The sequence below is a fragment of the Dromaius novaehollandiae genome, chromosome 7, assembly GCF_036370855.1.
Source record: "Dromaius novaehollandiae isolate bDroNov1 chromosome 7, bDroNov1.hap1, whole genome shotgun sequence".
NCBI lineage: Eukaryota > Metazoa > Chordata > Aves > Casuariiformes > Dromaiidae > Dromaius > Dromaius novaehollandiae.
Window position 1 is genome coordinate 22,423,639 of NC_088104.1, and position 21,504 is coordinate 22,445,142.

Sequence of the window (21,504 nt, forward strand, 5' to 3'; positions counted from 1 at the left end):
ATCATATTTAAGCGTAGATTCCAGAGACTATGACTAACATGCATCACCCTGAATCCTATCTCATATCTTCAAGAACATCTGGTTGCCTATCTCCGTTCAGATAACTCTATTCAAGACATTGATTACACTAGTGGCCTTCACTTAGTTTCAGAAACAGCAAGCAGAGCTTACAAATACACTTGTGACAGCTAGAAAACACAACAGTATTTTGCTGTATGGGAGTTTTAACCCTGTTTCTAACACTCGTCCGAACACAGGCACAGGCCTAAGTCAGACATTTGTATACCTAGAGCCCAAAGAATTCCATGCGTTTTCCCAAAGAAGAGCTTATAGGACCGAGCTCCAGATCGGAAAGTCTGCAGCAGCTCCAGGTTTAAGCAATATGAAGGAGGCTACATTTTGGTACCCAGGATGGCAAAGCCTGAAGGGAGTTTCAGAAAGAACAACTTAGGCGGTCTAAATTTCCATTTCCGCCTTGAACTCAGTTCTAACGTTATCATGCAGATGAATTTGTTAATAAGCTGTGTAGTAAAAAATTATCTGTTTACAAAAATGAAAATGAGACCCATATATTTGAGGGAAAAAAAAGCTATCCTCTTCTCCAACATAATAGAAAATGGATGAAAATTAACTGAAGAATTCTTTCTCCAGCAGGTATTTATCAGAACTTTTGCTCATCTAATTGCTTTTACAAAGACAAAAAAATCAGTCAAATAGTTTTTTCAAATTAAGAATGAACCAAAGTTATCTCACGAGGCTTGAATCATATTTAGTTCTTCCTCTTCAGAGGTTTTTTTCTTTTTTTTTCCTCCTCCTGAAAGAGATCTAGGAATGGGTTCAGTTGTGCCAAATGAAGGATGACAGTTCAATAGATAGGTTATCAGATTCAAAACCAGCATTCTCTTCTATCAAAGAAAAAAGGTGCTCCTGAGTACAAAAAGCAGTATTCTTTTAATCTTGCTATCTTTAACACTGCCATTATAATTTCTTACTAGACAGCATATCAGCTAAGAGCTTCATTTACCATCCCACTCTCTTTGCTTGTTGATCACAGCATAGGGATATGCTATGATATGATCTGATAGGGATATATCTTATGCAGATAAGACTCACCTCACCATCACCACCACTTAAGCTACATCCCAACTTCAAAACTGCTTTTGGACACAGAATGGCAGACATGAGCTCCTTGCTTTCAAAGATAACAAAGTGGGTTTCTAACACATAACAAAAATAACGTATAAGCTACTATTAGGAAGTCTCTTTTTTTTCTTTTTTAATTGCTAGCTCTTGAGTTCTGTTCACAGACAATCATGTAAAAAAAATCTAGTAGAATTTCTGTGTTGAGATAGAAAGAAAAACATGCCTTTATAATAGATTTAGCTCTATAGGAGCACCAATGATATTTCTGAAAACGTACCTACTTAGAACAAGACTAGTTGGATCTTTAAACTGTCTTTCAGATCAGTGTCTGCTTCACTTAGGAAAATGCAGCAGCCAGAACATCATGAGTTGAAAAACTTGTCTGCAGCTTTAATAAGACAGAGACACTTCTATTTCAATTAATACCTATTTATTTTGTGTTTTGTACTATACCAATTTGTCTACTTGCTTTTGAAATAGATGAGTGACCTTATGATTTTTTAAAAAGGTAATTTTGATTCCTTAATCTAAGACAACTTGCCTAAACAGAAATGACAACTATTAAAAGTAGCATCAAAACATATTAGTCACTTTCACTGTTTGGCTAGAATGCCCCTGGGTACAGAAACAATGATTACCAAAGATAAAAAATGGGCAAAATTCAGGCCCATGAAGACATATATAGTTTATATGTTAGAACATTCTCGCATATTTGTGCATTATCTTGACAATCAAGTCACAAAAAAGGCTAGCAAGTTTGGGATCTAGGGGGTACATTTTCAAAGCTTTCCACAGAAGGCACACTCATTAATTCTATTAATGAATAATAGGATTAGTGTATACACTGCTTATATACAGTTTTGAAAAAGTTCCACATTCAGACCAAATTTGAGGAAGCAGATGAACGAAAAATCCTAGTAACATGTCAACCAGTTATTATTCCGTTCAATTCATGTATAAGCTGATCAACAGCATTGTTATGTCTTTGTTGGAGTTACCACTGCTGGAAAGCAGTAATTCTAAGGCAGATTTTATTGCTTTGGTTACTACCATAGAAATGTTCATATCCTGCCAAATCTTCTGGGTTTTTTTTCCTAACATTATAAAAAAAGGCACCTAAATATCTCTAGAAAAGACTCCACAGAGCATAACCGTGTCCTCTGCATTAAAGAGGACATACAGGTTAATGAAAAGCAGGATCAGCATTTCTTCAGTGTCTGCACATCTTCTGGTTGCCAAGCTACAAAATTTATTCAAGTTTTTTGGGTTTTCACATATGAAAACAGCTACTTGGAAAAGTGTCCAAACAAGTGCCTTGTAGATGAGAGTTTCTCATTTGCTCACCGAACAAACACTACATCACGAGCATCAGGCTTATCCCACTTCATCTCTCACAAGCAATCTAAAAAACTGCACATGTTTAGTTGCCTGAGGATTTGCCCTTCTTATCTCTTCAATCTTGACAAAAGAACCATAAAAAGCATCAAGTAAAGTCAGTTTTCACAGTTACTATGCTAGGCAGTCTTATGGGAACTGAGGAAAAACCACACGCTTGTTTCATACAAGCCACTAAACAGTTTCCATGTGAAAGGGATTTTGGCCAGAGCAAACAACACAAAAGAAAGATTTTAACTGCTTTGGACAGTGCAAGACAGTGACCCTTAGCTGCAAAAATAAACTGCATTTCGTTTAATATTTGCCCAATTGCACAACATGTGCACAACACGTCCCCTAAAATATCATCAAACACTCTGGAAAATGAAAAGTGGCTCATAAAAAAAGGGGAAAAAAGTGCCTAGCCATGTGTTTTTTCTGGTGGTGTGCATCTGGTTTAGGTCTGAATGTACGACCTACATAGAGCACGTCTGGATGAAATAACCAAACGGCAGAACAACGCCGAACTAGCTGCGTTGCCCAAGCAGGCTCAAGCTTCAACCTCCCACCCAGGCAACTCGCTGTTACACAGTGCTGAGGCTGGGGGCTAGTGTTCACCGATTACACCCTCAGTCCAAATTATCTCTAGTCAATATCAAAGTTAAGCTTATGTAACATTCGAGATGCACACCTTGCCTACTCCCAGTTTGCTATGAGAATTATTGTGCTGTTTCAATCACTATTCAAAGCACTGAAGCTATCAGCAGATATGTTGGACCACATGAGCTCCTCTTGCCAAAACATGGAAATGATTTAAGCTCATAATCCAGCTCTGAATATTACTGGAGAGGAAAACAGAATTGGACACAGCAGCTTTAATGGGACAGACTATAACTGTAGAATTAAAATCGCATCAGGACATGACAGGCAAGGAAGGGAAACATTTCCCACTTCAGTGGCTAAAGATGCCGAGGGTTCCCCCAAGACACTGACCTTTGCGAGGACAGACGTCAGGGAAAGAAGGCATTACCCATCTCTCATCTTTCTTCTCCAGTAACAGCCAGCAGCTGCGAGAAGTGCATACTGCACATGTAATGGGTAGTAGTTAAAGGCAAAGTATCTCTGTTCAGAGGGAGACTTTTAAGTGTCCTGCTGTAATTCCTTCCCATTCGGCAGTGTGGCTGTAAACCTTGTCCAGCATGGGCTTTCATACAGAAAAAGCAAGAGCTGTCCTACAGCAGATGAGTGGACAGCAATAGAAGAAACAAAAGAACAGTCTTAATGCTCTACTGTAACAAGTACTGTCTAAGATCTGCCTAATTGACTCTTTATAATATTTTCTTTTGTTGGGTCTTTTCTAGTAATTTTAAACTTGCAATGCTACTCCATGTCTCCATACAATTAATATTGCTGTTTAAACATATTACTAACTCTTCAGAAAGGTATTTGAACCTTAAAGTGTTCACAGGCCCCTTGACCCAGAAGTCTGGGATAGTATTACACAAGTTATTGATGGAAAAGTGACTCAATAGAAGTGTTGACTAAAAACAGCTTAATAACACTGTGGTTAATCATAATTTACTAGTCCTACCTCAGGGTGAGTGACTTCTTGGCATATGCTTGGTCATGTTTGTTGTAAAAATTATTTTTATATTTAGATAAGTTTATATTTTATGCACAGACTAGAAAAAAGAGTTGAGGGAAAAAAATCATTCTAAGGAACACAAAACAACCAGAATTAGACATTGGAGCAATGCAATCCACAATTTACTTAAACATACACTAGCCAATAATTTTGGTGACAATAATTATCTTTCCATTTACTTCAGTGCTATGCCAACATTATGTTTCAGTTTTTCTGTACGTATATGCAATTTAAAATAATCAAAAAAATCCGTGAAAGCCTTTATACACAATATTTCAAAAAAGGTCTTTCTTTTCATTCCATGTTTAAAGGGCCACCTGGAGCTCTCTATCACATTATAATCACATAGCCAATTTCTGGTACTTTTAACTACATATGTGTGCAAAAGTAGCACCTGTAAATCAGATGGATGGCTCCAAGCATCAAGCATCAAGCTTTACCTGTTCCACGTCAGGAGCATTTTCAATCAAGGTGCTACGAATTAGCCATGAGACACATATACAATTAAAATGCAAACCACACAGAATTTCAAGATTCTGTGTACGTTTCAGGATGACCATAGTGTTCAAAAGATTAATATAATCAGGTAAGAGGTACTCGCATAAAAGTGACTAGATGCTTAGCCTACTGGATGCTCTTTTATAGCATTGTCTACTCTTAAATATCATAAAGATTGTCTAAATACACACAGGTTAGAAATTTCAGTGCACTAAAATCTGTGCCCTAATACACCACATGAACATTTGCTTTGCTATTAAAGAATGCAAAAAGTATTTCAAAAAGACTCTTTTAGTTAACTTAGCAACAGGGCAAAGGCATAGCAAGGTTGCAAGATAGCTAGTCAAGACTGTCCTTCTCAATGCAACAAGATGGATCACAATGCAAACTAAAGGTCTGTTCTAACCTCCTTAATCAAGGAGTCCATGAAAAGTACCATCCAGCCCCAGTCTCCCTCCACACACACACACTTTTGCATTACTATAGCTCAGCCATAAATTGAGACTGTCAAGAGGAATGAGTGGCCCATCTTATGCATAATGCATAAATGAGAAACGAAGGAAAAATGTCTATGGGCAATTGTTAACACTGCCTAGCCAAAAGACTTTTGCTCTATAAAAATAATAAAAATGCATATTAGGACATCCTGGGGTACAGCAAGGATCATGAAAGTATCCTAGCACTTTCTTTTCTTGGTGTGCGGATTCCAGATCTATGGTACTTGAATATCCAGGATATGTGTTGCTTTTCCAAGGGAGAAGCAAGAGGCTCTTGAACAACAGAAGAGCCAATTCTTCTAAATCCGCCTTTCTGCAACAGCATACAATGCCCCAGCTTCCTCCTCTGGCCTTCTGTTCCCAGTCTGCACAAGGCTCTACAGGATTCCTACTGACTTCAGTGGGTTTCAGGGTCATATTCCTTCTGGAATTGTATAGCATTTTACAGTCCATTGTAAGATATTTATTTACCTTTATTGTTGTTCTTTTCATTTTTTACTTAATTAAAGCCACATTCAAAGGGGTAATGCAAGCATTTAAATGGTCTCTATGACAGCACTCAAGCTATTGCAATGTTATAATTACTATCATTAGAAACCTAACTGTTTATTTACTTGGAATTTACAAAACAGAAACCCCATATTCTCTCCTGCCCTCAATACATAACTAATCATTTCTCAGATCCTTACAAATACATACATACAAACTTCAGTCTTCAGAGAACAAACGTTCAGGACGTCTTTAACAACACACAAGGAATCAAATAGTTTCTTTAGAAACATGCTTTTCCATTTACAATGATTTCTGTTACTGGCCTGAAGAGCGTACTATGAAGAATAACACGTGTCAAGAACAGGAGAATCTTGGATGTGTAAATAAATATCCATTCTGACACTGGTAAACACTAAGTTTTCTGGACATCACCATTATGTAATTCAACTCTCCAATTTTTCAGAAGATTGAGTGCCTCAGAAAAGCTTCTGATAAACAGAAAGCTCTGTTAGAGACTGGATTAGTTCCAGTTAACGGTTGTCCGATAGTTTAAGTAAATACAAACCCACTGGTCTGTAGCCATAGCACTCAAAAGCTAATAATCATCTAATCTTGCTAAAGATATGACAACTCTGATAAAAGGTGTGGAAATATATTTTTCCTCCCCACAGAGGAGTACATCCCAGAACATCTCAAAGCTCACAACCATTCCTGTGACAGTAATCTGAAACAATCGCTATATTGTTAAAAAGCAATTTGTCTTTCATATGATATAATCATATATATGTACTAGTGCAGACTGACTGACAGAAGCTGTCTTTTCTAACTTAAATGAACTATGTGGAAAGTAAATTTAAAGTAAAGCCACAGAGTCATAATGTGCTTCAACACAAGCCATATGATGGTTTGATCCAAAGTAAATGTGTCTTTCGGTTCAAGTAAAGGAGCTAAAGGACATCTGTTGGGAGCACTGAACCAGGAAAAGATGTCCTCTGCGACACTCCCGTCTCAGCGCAACTAAAGAACTCATTGCATTATTAAATCCAGAACCGAGGGCCTGATTTTTAGAGGTCTGGAGCACCATCCACTCATCTGAGGATAGTAACATTCATTGTGCTTTAAAATTAAGCTATTCTTAAGTTTTTCGCACCAATCACCAAGAAATTAGGCTATGCAAAAGTCAGACTTGAATTTCTAGAAATCTGCCTTCACTAACGACTGTGTATTATAGCTGGGAGCAGCTCAGTGTAAAATGAAATCCTTGCACAGCTGGGCCAGAAACTGTTGTTTATTTTTGAGAATTGAAAAATATTGTCCCAGATAAAAGTCAACCTAGAATATTTCTGCTAATAAAGAAGTCGAAATGCAAGTTATTACAAATATTTAGTTTGAAGGTCTAGTCTTTTGATGCTGAGGATGGAATTTTAAAGTCATTAAAAAGTTCATTTTCTACAAAATCCCTCTAATTTTGAACCTAGAAACCAGAATCTCACATATGAAGAATTGTAATTCAACTCCAAAACTTTCTAAGAAAAATGTGTGTTTCATACATAAATAAATCAGAACTTTTGAATGAAATATTTATCTACTAAACATTTCTAAGTATTTCCAAATGATAGTATTTTTAGTGACATATAAGGGTTTAAGTTGGTGGTAGCTACATATAACATTGCTTTCTAAATCAAAGGAAGGAAATGTAGTTTTGTATGACGACAGACTGATGATATATTATTCTACATACCCACTATTAATATATAGCCATTTACGCCTACTGTTAATGAAGACAAAATATTTGTAAACTTGGTTTGGCATTTTCCTAGAGCAAATACTTTGGCATTGATGATTTTTGCTTTTATGTGCACACCCATATGTAGGTACATAAGTATGTAATTTAATCTAATTAAACTGGTACTTCCCCAAATTGATCACCATTTTTGCTATCTATAGGGCAACTGATGGACAAGATCCTCAAAATCTCAGTAAAAATATTACTAAAGAAGTTCTAATATTCATATATTCTTAGTATTTTATACTGCTACTCAGGTATATAACTGTTGCTTATTTGAGTTTAATAAAATCACTAGATGACAGATCTTTTCACAGATGTTCAGAGAATTATTCATTCTTATTAAGAGATTTGCCACATATGCAGGCTTTGTATTTAGTAATGCTTAGCCTAAAAATAATCAACTAAACATTAATCCACGTCTAAATGTCATTGGGAATGTGAGAGAAGTCTTTGAAGAGGAAAAGCACAATCTGCCTTATGCACCTGAAATCCCAGGCAGGGTTGAGAAAACATAACACAAGAGTGTATTTTTCATCTTCTGTGGAACTGCCAGCACATTTAAAACCATCACTCATAACAGTAAATCAAAATCTCTCAGTATTGCTTGTTGAAACTGACTTTCAGGATAGAGGGGGAACAAAAAGACCTTTTAAAATTAAGTTTAAGGGAACATATAAATTGTCTGAACACTGCCACGGACAATCAGTTTTAATAGCATATGTCCAACAGCATAGTATAGTTACTTGCTGTTCTGGGAGCCTGCCAAAGTAAGAGAACCATCCAGAAATTAGAAGGAAAAAACTCAAGAGAAAACTGATAATTAGCCAGAAATTATGTTCTTCTTTATATATTCTATAGCCTTTCATTCAGCTTCCATCATTATAAAATCAGTGTTCCTGTCATAGTACAGATTAAATCCTTATTTTAATAGAGGAATATATTTTTTTTTAAAGCCTGAAATTTCCTATGTATTGACAAACTTGTACAGTAACATATTCAAGACATATTCTACTGTGTAACTTTCCAGCAGAGCATCTGAGAAGTATTAACAACATAAGCATCCCTGAACCATTGACTGATATAAAATTGCCTCTGTTTCGTAGACAGGGAAGAGCATAACAGCTAAAGTTGCAGACCAAATCAGCTGGAAACCCTACAGTACAATTAGTATCTCCTCACAGATACTCCTGTTTTAACTTGTAGGAAATGTTTCACAGAGGAGACTATTTATTAAGGCAGCAACTACCTCCATTATTCCAAATAATTTAAGTGAACCTTATTTCTGACAAACACTGGCAAGTCAGGTTGCCAATGGCTTATTTTATCTTTAGTGCAGTTCTGGTGAGATCAACTTGGGCAGTACCTATTTGACTTCTTCATAAACAGCTGTGTTGGCTCAGAAAAACCACTGCACAGGTGTGTGCTGTTGAGCAGGGCTCTGGTTCAACGACTACCTCCAGCACTGGGGCTTTTCACCTTACCTAGCAGTGTGAGGGGCACATTCCTCAGAGCTGAGAAAAGCTGCGTTACCGTGCCCAAGTGAGGCCACCGCAGGCGGCTGGTCACCTGCCTGAGCGAGGCCACTCGTGCAGTGCGGTCAGCACCCATCAGACACACGCTGCTGGGTCTACCTCCCCGTCTTCCCCCCCCCCCCCTCCCCGGATCAGCACCCTGCCCAGGCCTGAGGGCTGGGTCCAGCAGGGACACGTAGCCCATTGACCTGGGAACCGAGCTTTGTCAGGAGGTGTGCTTGAAAGGCCTTTCAAGATTGATGTAGGGCTGAAGTGTTTTGGAAGTACCCCAAATCCACAACAGTACCCAATATCCCATAGCTGAGGTGCCCTAACATCCATCCAAGAGCCTGTCAAAGCTCTTGCAAGCTCCAGAGAGATATCTGGATCTGCGAAAAGACTAGAAGTTTTGTATCTTAGTAGCTTACTCATCTGAGAGTCGGGAGCCCTAGTTTTTACTTCCAGGACTATTTCTTTTTTTAATATTCAGCATAACAAGGATCAAGTGAGTACTGTAACCTGGAAAGTCTGAAACTTAGAACAGGCAAGGGATTTGCAGTTTTCCTTCTGTGCAGTATCTCCTATTTAAAACAGTTCAAGACAAGCCCTGGACTGCCACTGAGAAGTACCAAATTCAGTGCAAGTGCCAAGAGGGGGGGCAGCGGTTTGGGATGCCACGTTGTCCAGTGACAGATGGTGACGTTCTTCATTTGCAGATGCCTATGTGCCTTTACTGAATCTAGCTGTTAGCCAGAGTTAGGACTGCAAATAAAGCTGAGAGAGAAGAAGCCTTTGTGCTTCTTATAAAGGGGGAATTTGCAAACAATTTTTTTCAATATATTTTAAAGCAGTTACTTGCAAGCCTGTGGCATTAAAATCAACTTGTCTCTGACAAGATCTAAACATTTACGATTCTCATACTTCTTGACCTATTTACTTGACTTCTGATCTTTTTGGTCTTTGCAATTTATATCTATAGTGCAGCACTGCTAGGAACAAGGGCTTGTGAAATTTTAAACTTCTATTTCCTTATATACAACACTTCTCATATTCTAACCTATGCTGTTTTACCTTACAGCTGAACACTTTAATTTCTTTTGCACACCTATTTTCTGACTCTTCATATTTTCTAGTATTTGGTGGCTTCAGTCATCTAAACAATACATTATAAGTTTCTGCAACAGTAGGAAAGGCATTGCTAGCAATGTATTCTTAGGCAAAAAACATAAAGGAATCTGCTACAGTGAAGTGTCACTTTAAAATAACATTACTTTCTGGACAGATGTGAAAGAGCTTACTTTCATATTAGTCCATGTAAGCCTATATAATCTCCTAACAATCCAGTATCTAAAGTACATGCTATGCATGTTTTGTGTATCTTTGCATCCTTATTTGACAAGTTTGATGACATGTTGTGGTTTGACACAGATGACTGAAATTTTGAAGAAACTATATACTCCAAGAAGCTCACAGAAATGTAAAATTTATGGTGAGATTTCAGAAGTGCTCTGCATTTGTTTGCTTTTATAAAGCAGTGCCAATCAGTGCAGTTGATATCAGTGGTAAAATGCCTGTTGATTTTAATAAAATCTGGGTTACACAAATGATGGATGCCTTGAATATCCCACCCTTATTGGATGCTAGTCCCTTTGAGCACTGTCAGTTCCTGGTATTCTGTGCACTTCCAGATGTAAAAGCCCCATAAAATGAAATGTTTATATTTTAATTCTCATAAATGATGCTTTGGCAATCCAGCTAACCAGGTCTACATTAATTCAGCTCTGTTTTTATGCAGCAGATGGTTCAATGGGACTGACCTTCTCTGTCTGCCTAATGTGTCCCCGTAAGCCAAAGGTTCATTTATAACTTTTCTATATCTCATCCTTGAGATGTCAAGCAGACCAAATAGAGAGCAAGCTTTTCCTGGAGGATAGAGAAATGGTAAAACATCTCAATAAATGAAAGAAATTACTCTGAACTTCCAGGGAACAGCAGACATTTTCTACCAGTTCAAACTACTTGCACTGCTATTTATAGAAGCTACTTTGATGTTAATGACTTTTCAAGGCTGGTCTGGTCTGGTATGCTAGAAGGGTGCAGCGCAGTTTCTCTAGAGCTTGAAGTCTGGCCTTAAAGTTGCAGTGGAGCTGGAACTAGATGAAACTTTACAATTTATATTTTACAAACTGATACTAGTTTACAATATTAAAAAAAAAAATCTTAAAGTCAGATTAGCTGCTATAAACAACCCTGAAAAAGGTGCATTTTCTAGCAAAACCATAGCTTTCTCTAAACTACTGCTTTAGCTCCTATTCTCACTGCCTAGCATACATAATATTAAATACTAAATATCTAGTTGAATACTGCATTATTTCCTTTTTGTTATTACTGCCCAGTGTTAAAGCTGAATATAAAACATTTCATTACTTTAACACTCACTTTAGATTTCAAAAAACAGTACTTTTACAGTATACGTTTGCTGAAAGGTATCCCGTGTCTCAACTGTAACAAAGTTCATTATGATAACATGCACAAGATCTAGAGGTTCAGTACAAAGACAGTGTGTATCTTTTATATCCACAGCAGGGAGATAGCTATTTCCTCACCTGCCATGATGATTCATTCAATAAAAAGACAATATACATTTACAAATGCACCAATTTTCCCTGTGTCTCAAGAAATAGCAAAGGTCTTAGGAAATTAAGAAAATAGACTCTGACATAGATATTACAACAGTGGGTATTCTGGAATACCAAACTGAATCTCTGGAAAAAATAAATACTGCAAAGTCTTCTGTATCTGGAGAGGTTAAATCAAGACAAAGTCCTATGTGTTCCCTATGGTTTTATGCTCCCTCCTCAATATCTTTTGTCTTCCTCTTGAAAGGGAGTTTGTAAAGTTTTCTGCATAGACATGTATCCATGTATCTCATATTCAAAGACATTAGATGATCTGGTTAATTAATGGAACAAATTATCTAAAGGCAGTTTTAAAAGCTGAAGTTGAAGTTTAAGCAGGAGGTTTTTAAAAGCATGAAGCACCAGGCTTAAAGAAGAAAGGCAGAGTTAAAGGAGAAGAACCAGGTCATTTTCTATATTATGCTTTGTTCATAATCCATTGTGAACAGCACAAGCAGCACCAGCAACAGAAGAGGAATCATCTATAGTTCTAAAGGTCAAGACTGTTCTCTCCGGGTTCAGTGCCCAAGTTGTGGTACTCAGTTCCCATCTGAACTCCTCACTCTGAATCACTTTTTTAATCTCCTCCCATGAGTAGGAGTATATTTTGCTGAAATATGACAGGAAGAAATAAAGTAGTGTAAAACCTACCATGAGATCTTATATTTTTGCTACAAAGTTTGGTCTTTTCAAATTATTTTCAGCAGGAAAGGAACAGAAGATGAAGGTAAGAGAGAACAGAAACAGAGCACAGTCTCTGCCAGCCTTATAGAATGAGCAGTACAGTGGAGACTAGCACTGCCTCTATGAATACCTTCAGTAGTTTCTCATTCACTGTAAAATTTTGCAGTGACACTGGAAACAGCAAGCAACAGTGGCAGGAGAGGTCACAGTAACCACACATTCTCTAATGAGGCTTTGTTTCATGCTGCAGAACCGGGAGTCTAGCAAAGTAGAATTCACAAAAAGGCTCTGATCACTAACTCTCACTTTCATGTTTACACCTCCTGAATTGGATTTAAAAAAAAGAAACTTTTCCCTGAGAATAATAGCCTTTGGCTGCATCCAGAAGAACAACATTACAGTGAAATCCATGACACAGATCGTGAGCAGATGCCATAACAAGATGAGAAAAGCATTTTGCAATGAAGGAAAGCGACCACACACAGTGGTAGCCTGTGAGAATTAAGCAAGCATTGCTAAGAACAGAGAACAATTAAACCATAAAATTATGCTATTTTGTCATCCATTTCTCAGCAGCTTTATTCAAAGCCCTTTCTCACAAGATGGTAATTAGGAACATTTTAATTACATGATTGTAAGAAGGCAGTGATGATAAAAGGAATCACCAGGCCAGGCTTAGACAATACAGAGTTTGCTAATACATAAGAGACATTGACTTGCCCATTTTAGACAGACCTCAGCTCACACTGTCCTGAACCAGCTTGGATTTGAGAGCACTGTAACCACATTTAGCAAGGTGTTGTGTTGAAAGTAATAAAAGCAGCTACCCAGTTGGGCTTACTATGCTTATAGAAGTTCTGGGTCACATCTGCTTAATATCTAATTTGGGGGGGGAATGTAGGCAGACTTTATAGACCTACATATAGGTACAGATAAAAACACATTCCTAGCACTTTCAGAAAGACCAGCATATATCCTTAGTTTTTTTCCTCTCTTTACGCATATGTCTATCAATATGTGTCCCATGTTTGCACTAAGATGGATGGATGGATGAATCTCCTCCCATCCTCCACCAGCTCTGTTTCTTCGTGGTCATTCAAAGAAGAGTCAGTAGCTCCCATAAATGACAGCACAATCCTCTTCTTTCATTATCCTCCACATGCAGGCAATGGGCACACACATTCAGATACTGACCTACATAGCTTAGACATGATCCTAATGAGTTATAAATACTTTCTGGGGAATCATCAAGAGGAAATCAGAAAGGTGTACTACCCCATAAAGTGAGAATGATCATAAAACCATGCACATTAAGTCATTTTAAAGAAATTAATACATTTCCCCAGACTCCTTTTGCAAAATCCCAATCATCCAAATAAATGACCTGTGAAATAAACTTCCATCTAAATTATTCCATAACCTTCAAGCCTTTCCCTCACCAAAATCTCTCGAGTGTTTTGCAGGACCCTGGCTCTCTTATACGACAACCTTTAAGCTATGTGGGTTTCTTCCTTAAGGAATACATAGCACAATTTGCCCTTTAGCTGCCCTAATTCTAGGAAATGGACCACTGGAACATCCAAAGCACTGTTGCACCGTGGTGTGGTGAATTGGTTACCACTGCAAGATACAGCAGTCTGATACTGCAAACATCTGCTCAAGAACAGGCCACTCCTACCCTATATTCTTTATATAAATTGGCTTTTTTACTCTGTGCCTTTTTTCATTGTGTAACTAAGTAAAACTACTGAGTCAGCTTATCCCCAAACCTATCAGAATTTATGAAACCACAGTATCCATAAGATCTTATGCTCTGGCAAGCCTTAGTGTATATTGTTCAGTGCAGAAAAAAACATGAAATGGAAGAATAACCACCACTTTTATACTGCATTTCTTATATGCCACTTCTTTATAACACCATATATTGTTATTCCAGATACTTACTTAATTACTTGTAATAAATTCTTCTTTAATTTACATGGATGGGAACCATGCTGTGCTAGAATATATAACATAAATAGCAGTATTTTACTTTTATACCATAGACATAAATCCAACTGCTAATTGGATTCTCACATTTGGACATCAGGCTTTAATCTTATGCTTCATTGACCAGGAAACAATTGTATTTGTTTCTGAGCTTCTAATTGTGACACATCTCTCCAACAGTATAACAGTCAATCAAACTCACCTGATCCTTAAGATTGTCCCACGAAGGGGGGGAAGGGGGGGGGGGCTGAAGAAATTAAAGGCATCGTGACTGTGAATCATCCTTTTCCTCACTGAGTCCTTTAGATAAGGTTCAGAGAAAAAGCAGAGGATCAATGATCATTGTGTTTCACATCTCCATGTGTAGAATTGCTGGTCCATATTACACCTGAGTGGATAAAGAAAATAAAACCCTTTTAAGTTAATTAATTTTTTTTTAATTTCAAATATTTATTTACTAAAATACTTGTTTATGCAAGAAGCTTCAGAAGTTCCTAAAATGGGTAGAAAACTTCTGGTTTAAAAACACTGGGTAAAATACGACAAATAGAGCCATCTGCATATACTCCTGCCATCTGCAGTATATGCAGAGCAGAAGCCACTTTGCATATACTTAGGGTCTACCCCTAAGTCAGCATACACCAGTGATTTCAGTACAGTCCCAGATCAAAAATGTCCCAAGCAGATCCGTTTTCAAGCTGGTGCAGAGCCCTACTGCAAGATTCACTGTAATGTGAAACCCTGAGCAAAATTGTTATCTGTAATAACAGATATTGCAAGGTTTAGGTTATAAGAACATAGAGAAAAAGACTTTTCTTTCTATTAATCACTAGTTTAGTTTAGGACTTCTATTTAAAAAAAAATCTTATTCTACTTCTGCGACTATTTAATATATTATTATTCTCATCATATTATGAAGTTGCTCAAGTTTATCGGGGTTTTGTCAGAGCCTCAGCTGCTAAATTACACATTAAATTACACAAGAAGAAAAGAGTACAAAAACAACATTTCCTAAAAAGAAAGAAAATCACTTAGATAAGGGAGAGATACCAATAGAATCAGCCTTGTACTCAATGGAACATTTTTAATCTATTCCAATAAGGCATTCAATACTTTCTGTATAATTTCTAAGGCCTACAATACTTTATCTTTTTTCAATCAACATTTTCTGTTATATCTCTGACATTTCATTTTTAATACTAATTAGGAAATGACTAAATAAATGCTCAATCTCCAGTATTATATTTATTGCCATTTTTCTTGTTAATTTCACTATGAAGTAGCAGTTCTTTATTTTAGACTTTAAACCATCTACTTTCTTTTCTCTAGACTCTTTTCCATTTCCTTAGAACATTCAGGTACTTGAATTTTGTTGGCACAAAAAGAAAACAAATTTCAGAACTCAGTGTATGAGCATTCATAAAAATAGAATGGTAAATCTACACACATACAAACCAGCTCTAGAAACACTTGCAAACTTATCCAATTAATAAAATAAAACCATAATATTTTGCTTATTTGACCTGGCACAGACAAGTAGCACAGCCTAATTTTTCAATATTCACAGTCCTTCTTTAAAATAAAACCCCCAAAAGACATTTCATTGTCAAATACATGTGAACACTGTTAAGAAATCACGATCTAATCATTGATACTGCACAAACAGAAAAACACTACATTAATCGAATAAATTATTCATTTCACAAGCTGTAGACACAACTGGTATGATATATGTTGATGAATTCCCCATTTAGATGCTTTTTAGGCTCTGCCAATTTTCATTATTTGTATGCTAATTTCATTTAATGCTATAACTCACACCTTTTACAATACTACAAGTACAGTTGTCACTACTAATTAATGGGAGTTTCCTAGCAGTTATCATCCAGAGACTTTTAAGGGAACGGGGAACAAAACCACTAATAATTTAGCAAACAATCCATTACTACATGTCAACTTTTATATGGTATCCACCTCATGCATACCAGTGATGTAGAGGCAAAAGCACTGTCCCACCTTAGTTATGAGACCTCTGTAGTGACAGTCTTAGACTGTACACAAATGGGTTCGCTTCTGATCTTACGCGTCCATTTAAGTCGCTTCATATATATCTCAATCAGCAGGTACACAGTAGAAATAGAAGACAGTGATAGAGACTAATTTCAAAAAACAGACCACTGCAATATTAACTTGTCAACAAGTTGAAAGGTTGTTGTTGGCTTTTGAAGGCCTTGGGCAAGTACATACACACATGCATTTCTGCATATTTATAGAAAGCGCAATATATCATTATTACACACATGGGGCAATTAAAGGCTGACTGCACATGCAACATGGATTTATTTGCACACAGCCAGACACGCGATGGCACAGCTCGTGTGCTGTCCACCTGACGCATCCAGTGGCAAATTCCCCGTGTCCTGGCTGAGGAGCTGAGCAGGGGGCTGAAAATAAGAAAAGATGTTTTCTGGTATGTGAATTCATGGTTTGAGAATGTCACACCATTCTTCTCAATAATCCAAGTTTTCCATGATAAAGCAGGGTCTTGCGTTAAGATAGTGCTATGGTCTATCATCTCACTTGCTTCTCAACTATTGGCCCTGTATGGACCCTGTGTTCAGTACCAGGCCTTACACCAGACAACTGCAAAGGGGGTGCGCAGACAGCAGCGCGATACATCCTGCGTGTATGTGAATCCGTGATCCAGCACAGGGGGGCTCTGAGCACCCTACCCTCACCCACTCCGCTGTGCTTGGGACAGGGGATGGCAGGGCTCTGTTCAGAGGAGACTTTTGCCTATAGGACTGCAATTTGAAAACACCAATCTTTATACCTCCTCAGTAATACAGGAGAGCTTGACTTCAGTGGGGCAACAAAAGCTATTTATCACCTGAAGTTCTGCCCCATAACTTCTATGGGATTTATAGGATTAAATTTCTAGTGTCTTTCTGAAGACTCACGAGCATATAATTCTTCAGTTTTAAGCTTCTCTTTCACCTTCTACCATCACAGAAGGTATCTAAAACCCATGCAAATATATCTTGGAACATGGATTAGTTCTCCCATGTTTAATAAAAGCCTACTTAAATTATTTTTGAACTTCATTATCACTGAACATTGTTAAGCCTTCCAATGAACAGAATGTATCTCTATTCCATTCAAACAAATCCACTTGACTGTTAACATTTTAAGGGTTTATTTAGAATATAAACACCACAAATATTGAACACTGAGATTTTCTTCCACAGAAGCAAAGCAAAGTAGGATCCTTCGAGATATTCCCTGCTGTATTGCAAATTAGAAACATACTTTAGTTTGTTCATTATGCTTTGCATAATATTATCCACAATACTTTCTCTATTTACTTTTCACGATTATTACATTCAGGCCTTACTCAAATTTAGGATCAGTTTGTCTCACAGGACACCAATTTCTCTGGCTAAGGACACCACTGAATAATTCAAAGAACCCCAAGTCTAATTTTCATTCCTAACCTTGGGCCACAAATCTGCAAACAATTTTGCACGTGAGTAACTTTATAAACCCCTGCAATTTGATTAAACCCCGCAAGCTGGGACCTGCTGTGCCGGTGACCAAACGAGGCCGCCCGGACAGGCTGCAACAGCTTGAGGCTTCAGAGCTTCAGCGGGACGGCGAGATGGCGGCCGCGAGCACCACTCAGAGCTCGCCCGCCGCCTCCCTGGCCAATCAGCTTGCGCGCAGCTCCAGAGGGGAGCGCCGTGCCCTCTGCCTGGCTATCCGGGCGGCGGGAGGCTCGCGGCTGCCACCACAGAGGCTGCCCAGGCGCGGGGGCACCCGGGGGCGGCGCTGCCCCCTGCGCCGCCTGTGCCCGCCTCCCGGCCCGGGACAAAAGCCCTTTTTTTCTTTTCTTTCCTTTTTTTTTTTTTTTTTTTTTTTAATGTCATGCTCTCAGCCTTCCAGCTTATTCCTACATTTCATTCCAAATTTACTTTTTGACAGCACTGCCACTTACATTTTGCCAGCATAGGAGCATGACACTAAACTGTCTCTAGCTAATTGCACATTCTAGGTCTGGTTTTATTTCCAGCTCTATACAAGAGATCTTAAATTCTAATCAACCTCCTTTGATGGCATTTTATTTTAAATTCAGTAATATATTCTTACTTAGTCCTATAAACATCTTCCACTTTTTTCTACCTACAGAGTCTATATTTAGAGCCTTAAGTACTTGACAGCATCCTATTAAAACAAACAAACAAAGATCTGTAATCATTTAGAGACTAGACCAGCTTAAAAAAATCTGCACGGTTCTGAACTGCTAACACGTGCGTACAGCTACCCAACTTCTCTCTGTCTCTCAAAAAATTGATTTTCAGGGCTTTGGCATGAGCTGTTGCAGGGCTTAAGACAAATGGATTGTATTATTGACTCCAGCCCTCAGGAATCTTGCTTCAAAATAAATCAAAACCAGAACCATTCTTTCCTGTAGGGCCACTAAAAACCTGGTTAGAAAAAGAAATAACAGTTTCATGAAAACAAAATAAAGTGTAAGTTTCATATGACTAGAGCAATGCACAAAACAACATTAGCATGTTTATAACAATTAAATGCAAAATGCAGTTAATGGAAAAAAACACAAATAACCCTAAGATACAAGGATAGTCATAGGCAAGTAGGTAAAAATAACTAATAAATTACCGTGCAAAGTTGTCATTTAATATGCAGCTAGCTGCTTCAGTTTCATTTTGTCCAAGGTCTGGAAAAGGAGGTCAAGATCGGGTTCTGCAGATTCAGGGATAATTATTCTCGTAACTACAGATTTTCCTAAGAGTGAGCATTCTCTTTGGGCCCATTAAAATCCTAGTTAGGAAAAAAAAAAATCTATTAAAAAATCTCAAAATAGAGTGTAACATTCACCCCTAGCTAGCCACATATATTACATACACACACATTCACACAAAAATTTATGTAGCTTATATATAAAAATATAGAGAACTTATATATCATACACATTACACACATAATTAGCCATAGGTTTAGTGAGTCATATCAGCCTTCTACATATATGTTTGAGTAATTAGTGTACATGGGCTAATGCTTTACCCTCCTTCGTGCTTGCATAATTTCCAAGCTGATGTCAGCACACGTGGTTCTCCACTGTCCTGCGTCACTAATTTATTGCTGTGTAAAGGAAGCCACCTGACAGATGAAATCTGGGAAGGAGATGACATCTCTGAGGTTGCCCTGGAGCTAAACCACTGGTCAGTGGTCCCCGATTTTCTGCCCCACCTCTTGCATACATCAAAGCAGTTTGCTCTGACTTGTTCCAGGTGGCTGTGATCCTCCCAAGAGGTCCAAAGCAGGGAGTGTAACCAACCACCCTGCTCACCTGACAGCATCCAGTGACCAGTACAACTTGTTTACTAGGGACTGCAAGAGCCAGCTGCATCGATTTTGTGCCTGTCAGGAGAATCCTATCAGGTATTTGAACCTGAGCACTTACATAAAAAAGATATAAATGTTAGTATGGGGAGGAGGGACATAAAAGCCATAGTTCGCACTACAGACATAACAACTGGCTTTAGATTTTTCCTTTCCTCATCATCGGTGCTCTGGGTTGCTCTTATTGCATGAAGAATATATTGTTCAGTTACCTTTGCAGAACGCAGCTGACAGAATGTAAGAGCATTTTCTGAAAATTTTAACTTTAGCCCATGATTTCTAATCACATTTCTCATATTTAGGAGGATGTGGCTGGTCTTACTATTGTTATTTCATGTGAATATCCTTGAAAATTCACTTTCATTTCAACTGAGGATGACCAAAGGAGCCTAATCTGGATCCCAGCTTGACTGGGCTTTTGGAAAAGTAATCTGTTAGCCAGCCAGCCAGACCGCTCTGTATGTTGCAAGGAGGAGAAACACAGAATTTGGCTGCATCAAGCAAGGTTTGAGAGAGCTGCTATTCACAGGCAAATGAAACTACAGTGGTCTGCCCTATCCACCTGGCTGGGAATGAAAGCAGCCCCTGAACTGGCCCTCCACCATTTAAGCTATTCACATCTGCCTCCAACCTTAGTTTTAACTTACAATTCTTGACCCCCAAGTTGTTTTAGCAGCATTAGATCAGATTTCCCATCTCTGTTGTGAATGCCATTCTGTTTTCATCCAAGCAGGTGTTCCCATGCTCCCCTTGACTCAATCAATTATCAAACTTATTTTTCTCATGGCCAAGCTATATTTTTCCTTTGATCTGTTTAACCAGCCTACATCTGCTCTGTGTGAGGTGAAAAGCAGAGAAGTAGCTGGGGGCATTTATTTGCTCTGTGAATCTATAAAAGAAAATAACTTGCCAGAATAAAACTGTATTTCTCTAACATGTATTCAGAAAGGCACAGGCACCTTATGAGAGCACAGAAGAAAGCGATCAGAGCTGAAGGGTATCATGGTCCACTCTTTGTATGTGCAAAACTTCAGGCACTGCTGTGCACTTGCCCACTCACGGAAATGTCCCACAGTGTGATATTAGTATTAGCTGCTCAACAGGGATGAGTCAGTGTGGATGATCCCTCCAGTATGTTTCTGTGCAAAAATATCCACTTCTGCAGAAATATTACACTAATATTTAAAACTTTTTTTTAAAACTTCATAATCCTAAATCCATGCAGAATCCTGAATCCATGAAGAGATAATTATGCTTTTCTATTGAGAACCAACATTTATGCCAGTGACTTTCAAGACAACACCTATCCTTCTTCATCTCAATTTGTTTTCATCTTTAGTTGCATGTTAGGCCAAACGCTTTGAGTCTCTGAGATCTGAGCTGCACGAAATCCTGGTGTCACCACTTCCCTCCCTTGTTATACCCCACACATGCCCTATGAGAGCTACTTTTCCCTTGGTGGCTGCAGAGCTCTACACTGCTGCCAAGCACCACCACTTCTTAGAGGCTGGGTTCTTCATTTTATCATAAATGCCGTTGTCTCCACTGTCTCAGTGCAGTACAGTTACCCCTCTAAACTGAACCTTCAACGGTAGCCTATGATCCAGATGCTTCAGCTATTAGTTAGTCAAACACTCTCTTACTCTGGTCATTTGACGAAAACACCATTCCTCTTGTGCGAGAAGTTTTATCAGATCTTGAATACTGCATCCTGTTGTAAGGAAGTGATGAGGATGCAATGAAGAAGCAAGCCCAAAATTTCAACACTAATAGCTGCAAT

General features: G+C 38.1%; 1 protein-coding gene across 9 annotated transcripts in view; it reads left to right on the forward strand.

Annotated features, from left to right (window-relative positions):
* Window positions 1–21,504, forward strand: part of B3GALT1 (beta-1,3-galactosyltransferase 1) — a 206,224-nt gene that overhangs the window by 151,258 nt on the left and 33,462 nt on the right. The window contains exon 4 of one of the 9 annotated variants that reach the window (XR_010389977.1): window positions 19,613–19,745. The exons of the other annotated variants lie outside the window; for them this stretch is intronic. The gene's annotated coding sequence lies outside the window, so the exon portion shown is untranslated. Of the gene's footprint in view, window positions 1–19,612; window positions 19,746–21,504 lie in introns of those variants that run through there. 9 annotated transcript variants of the gene reach the window in all.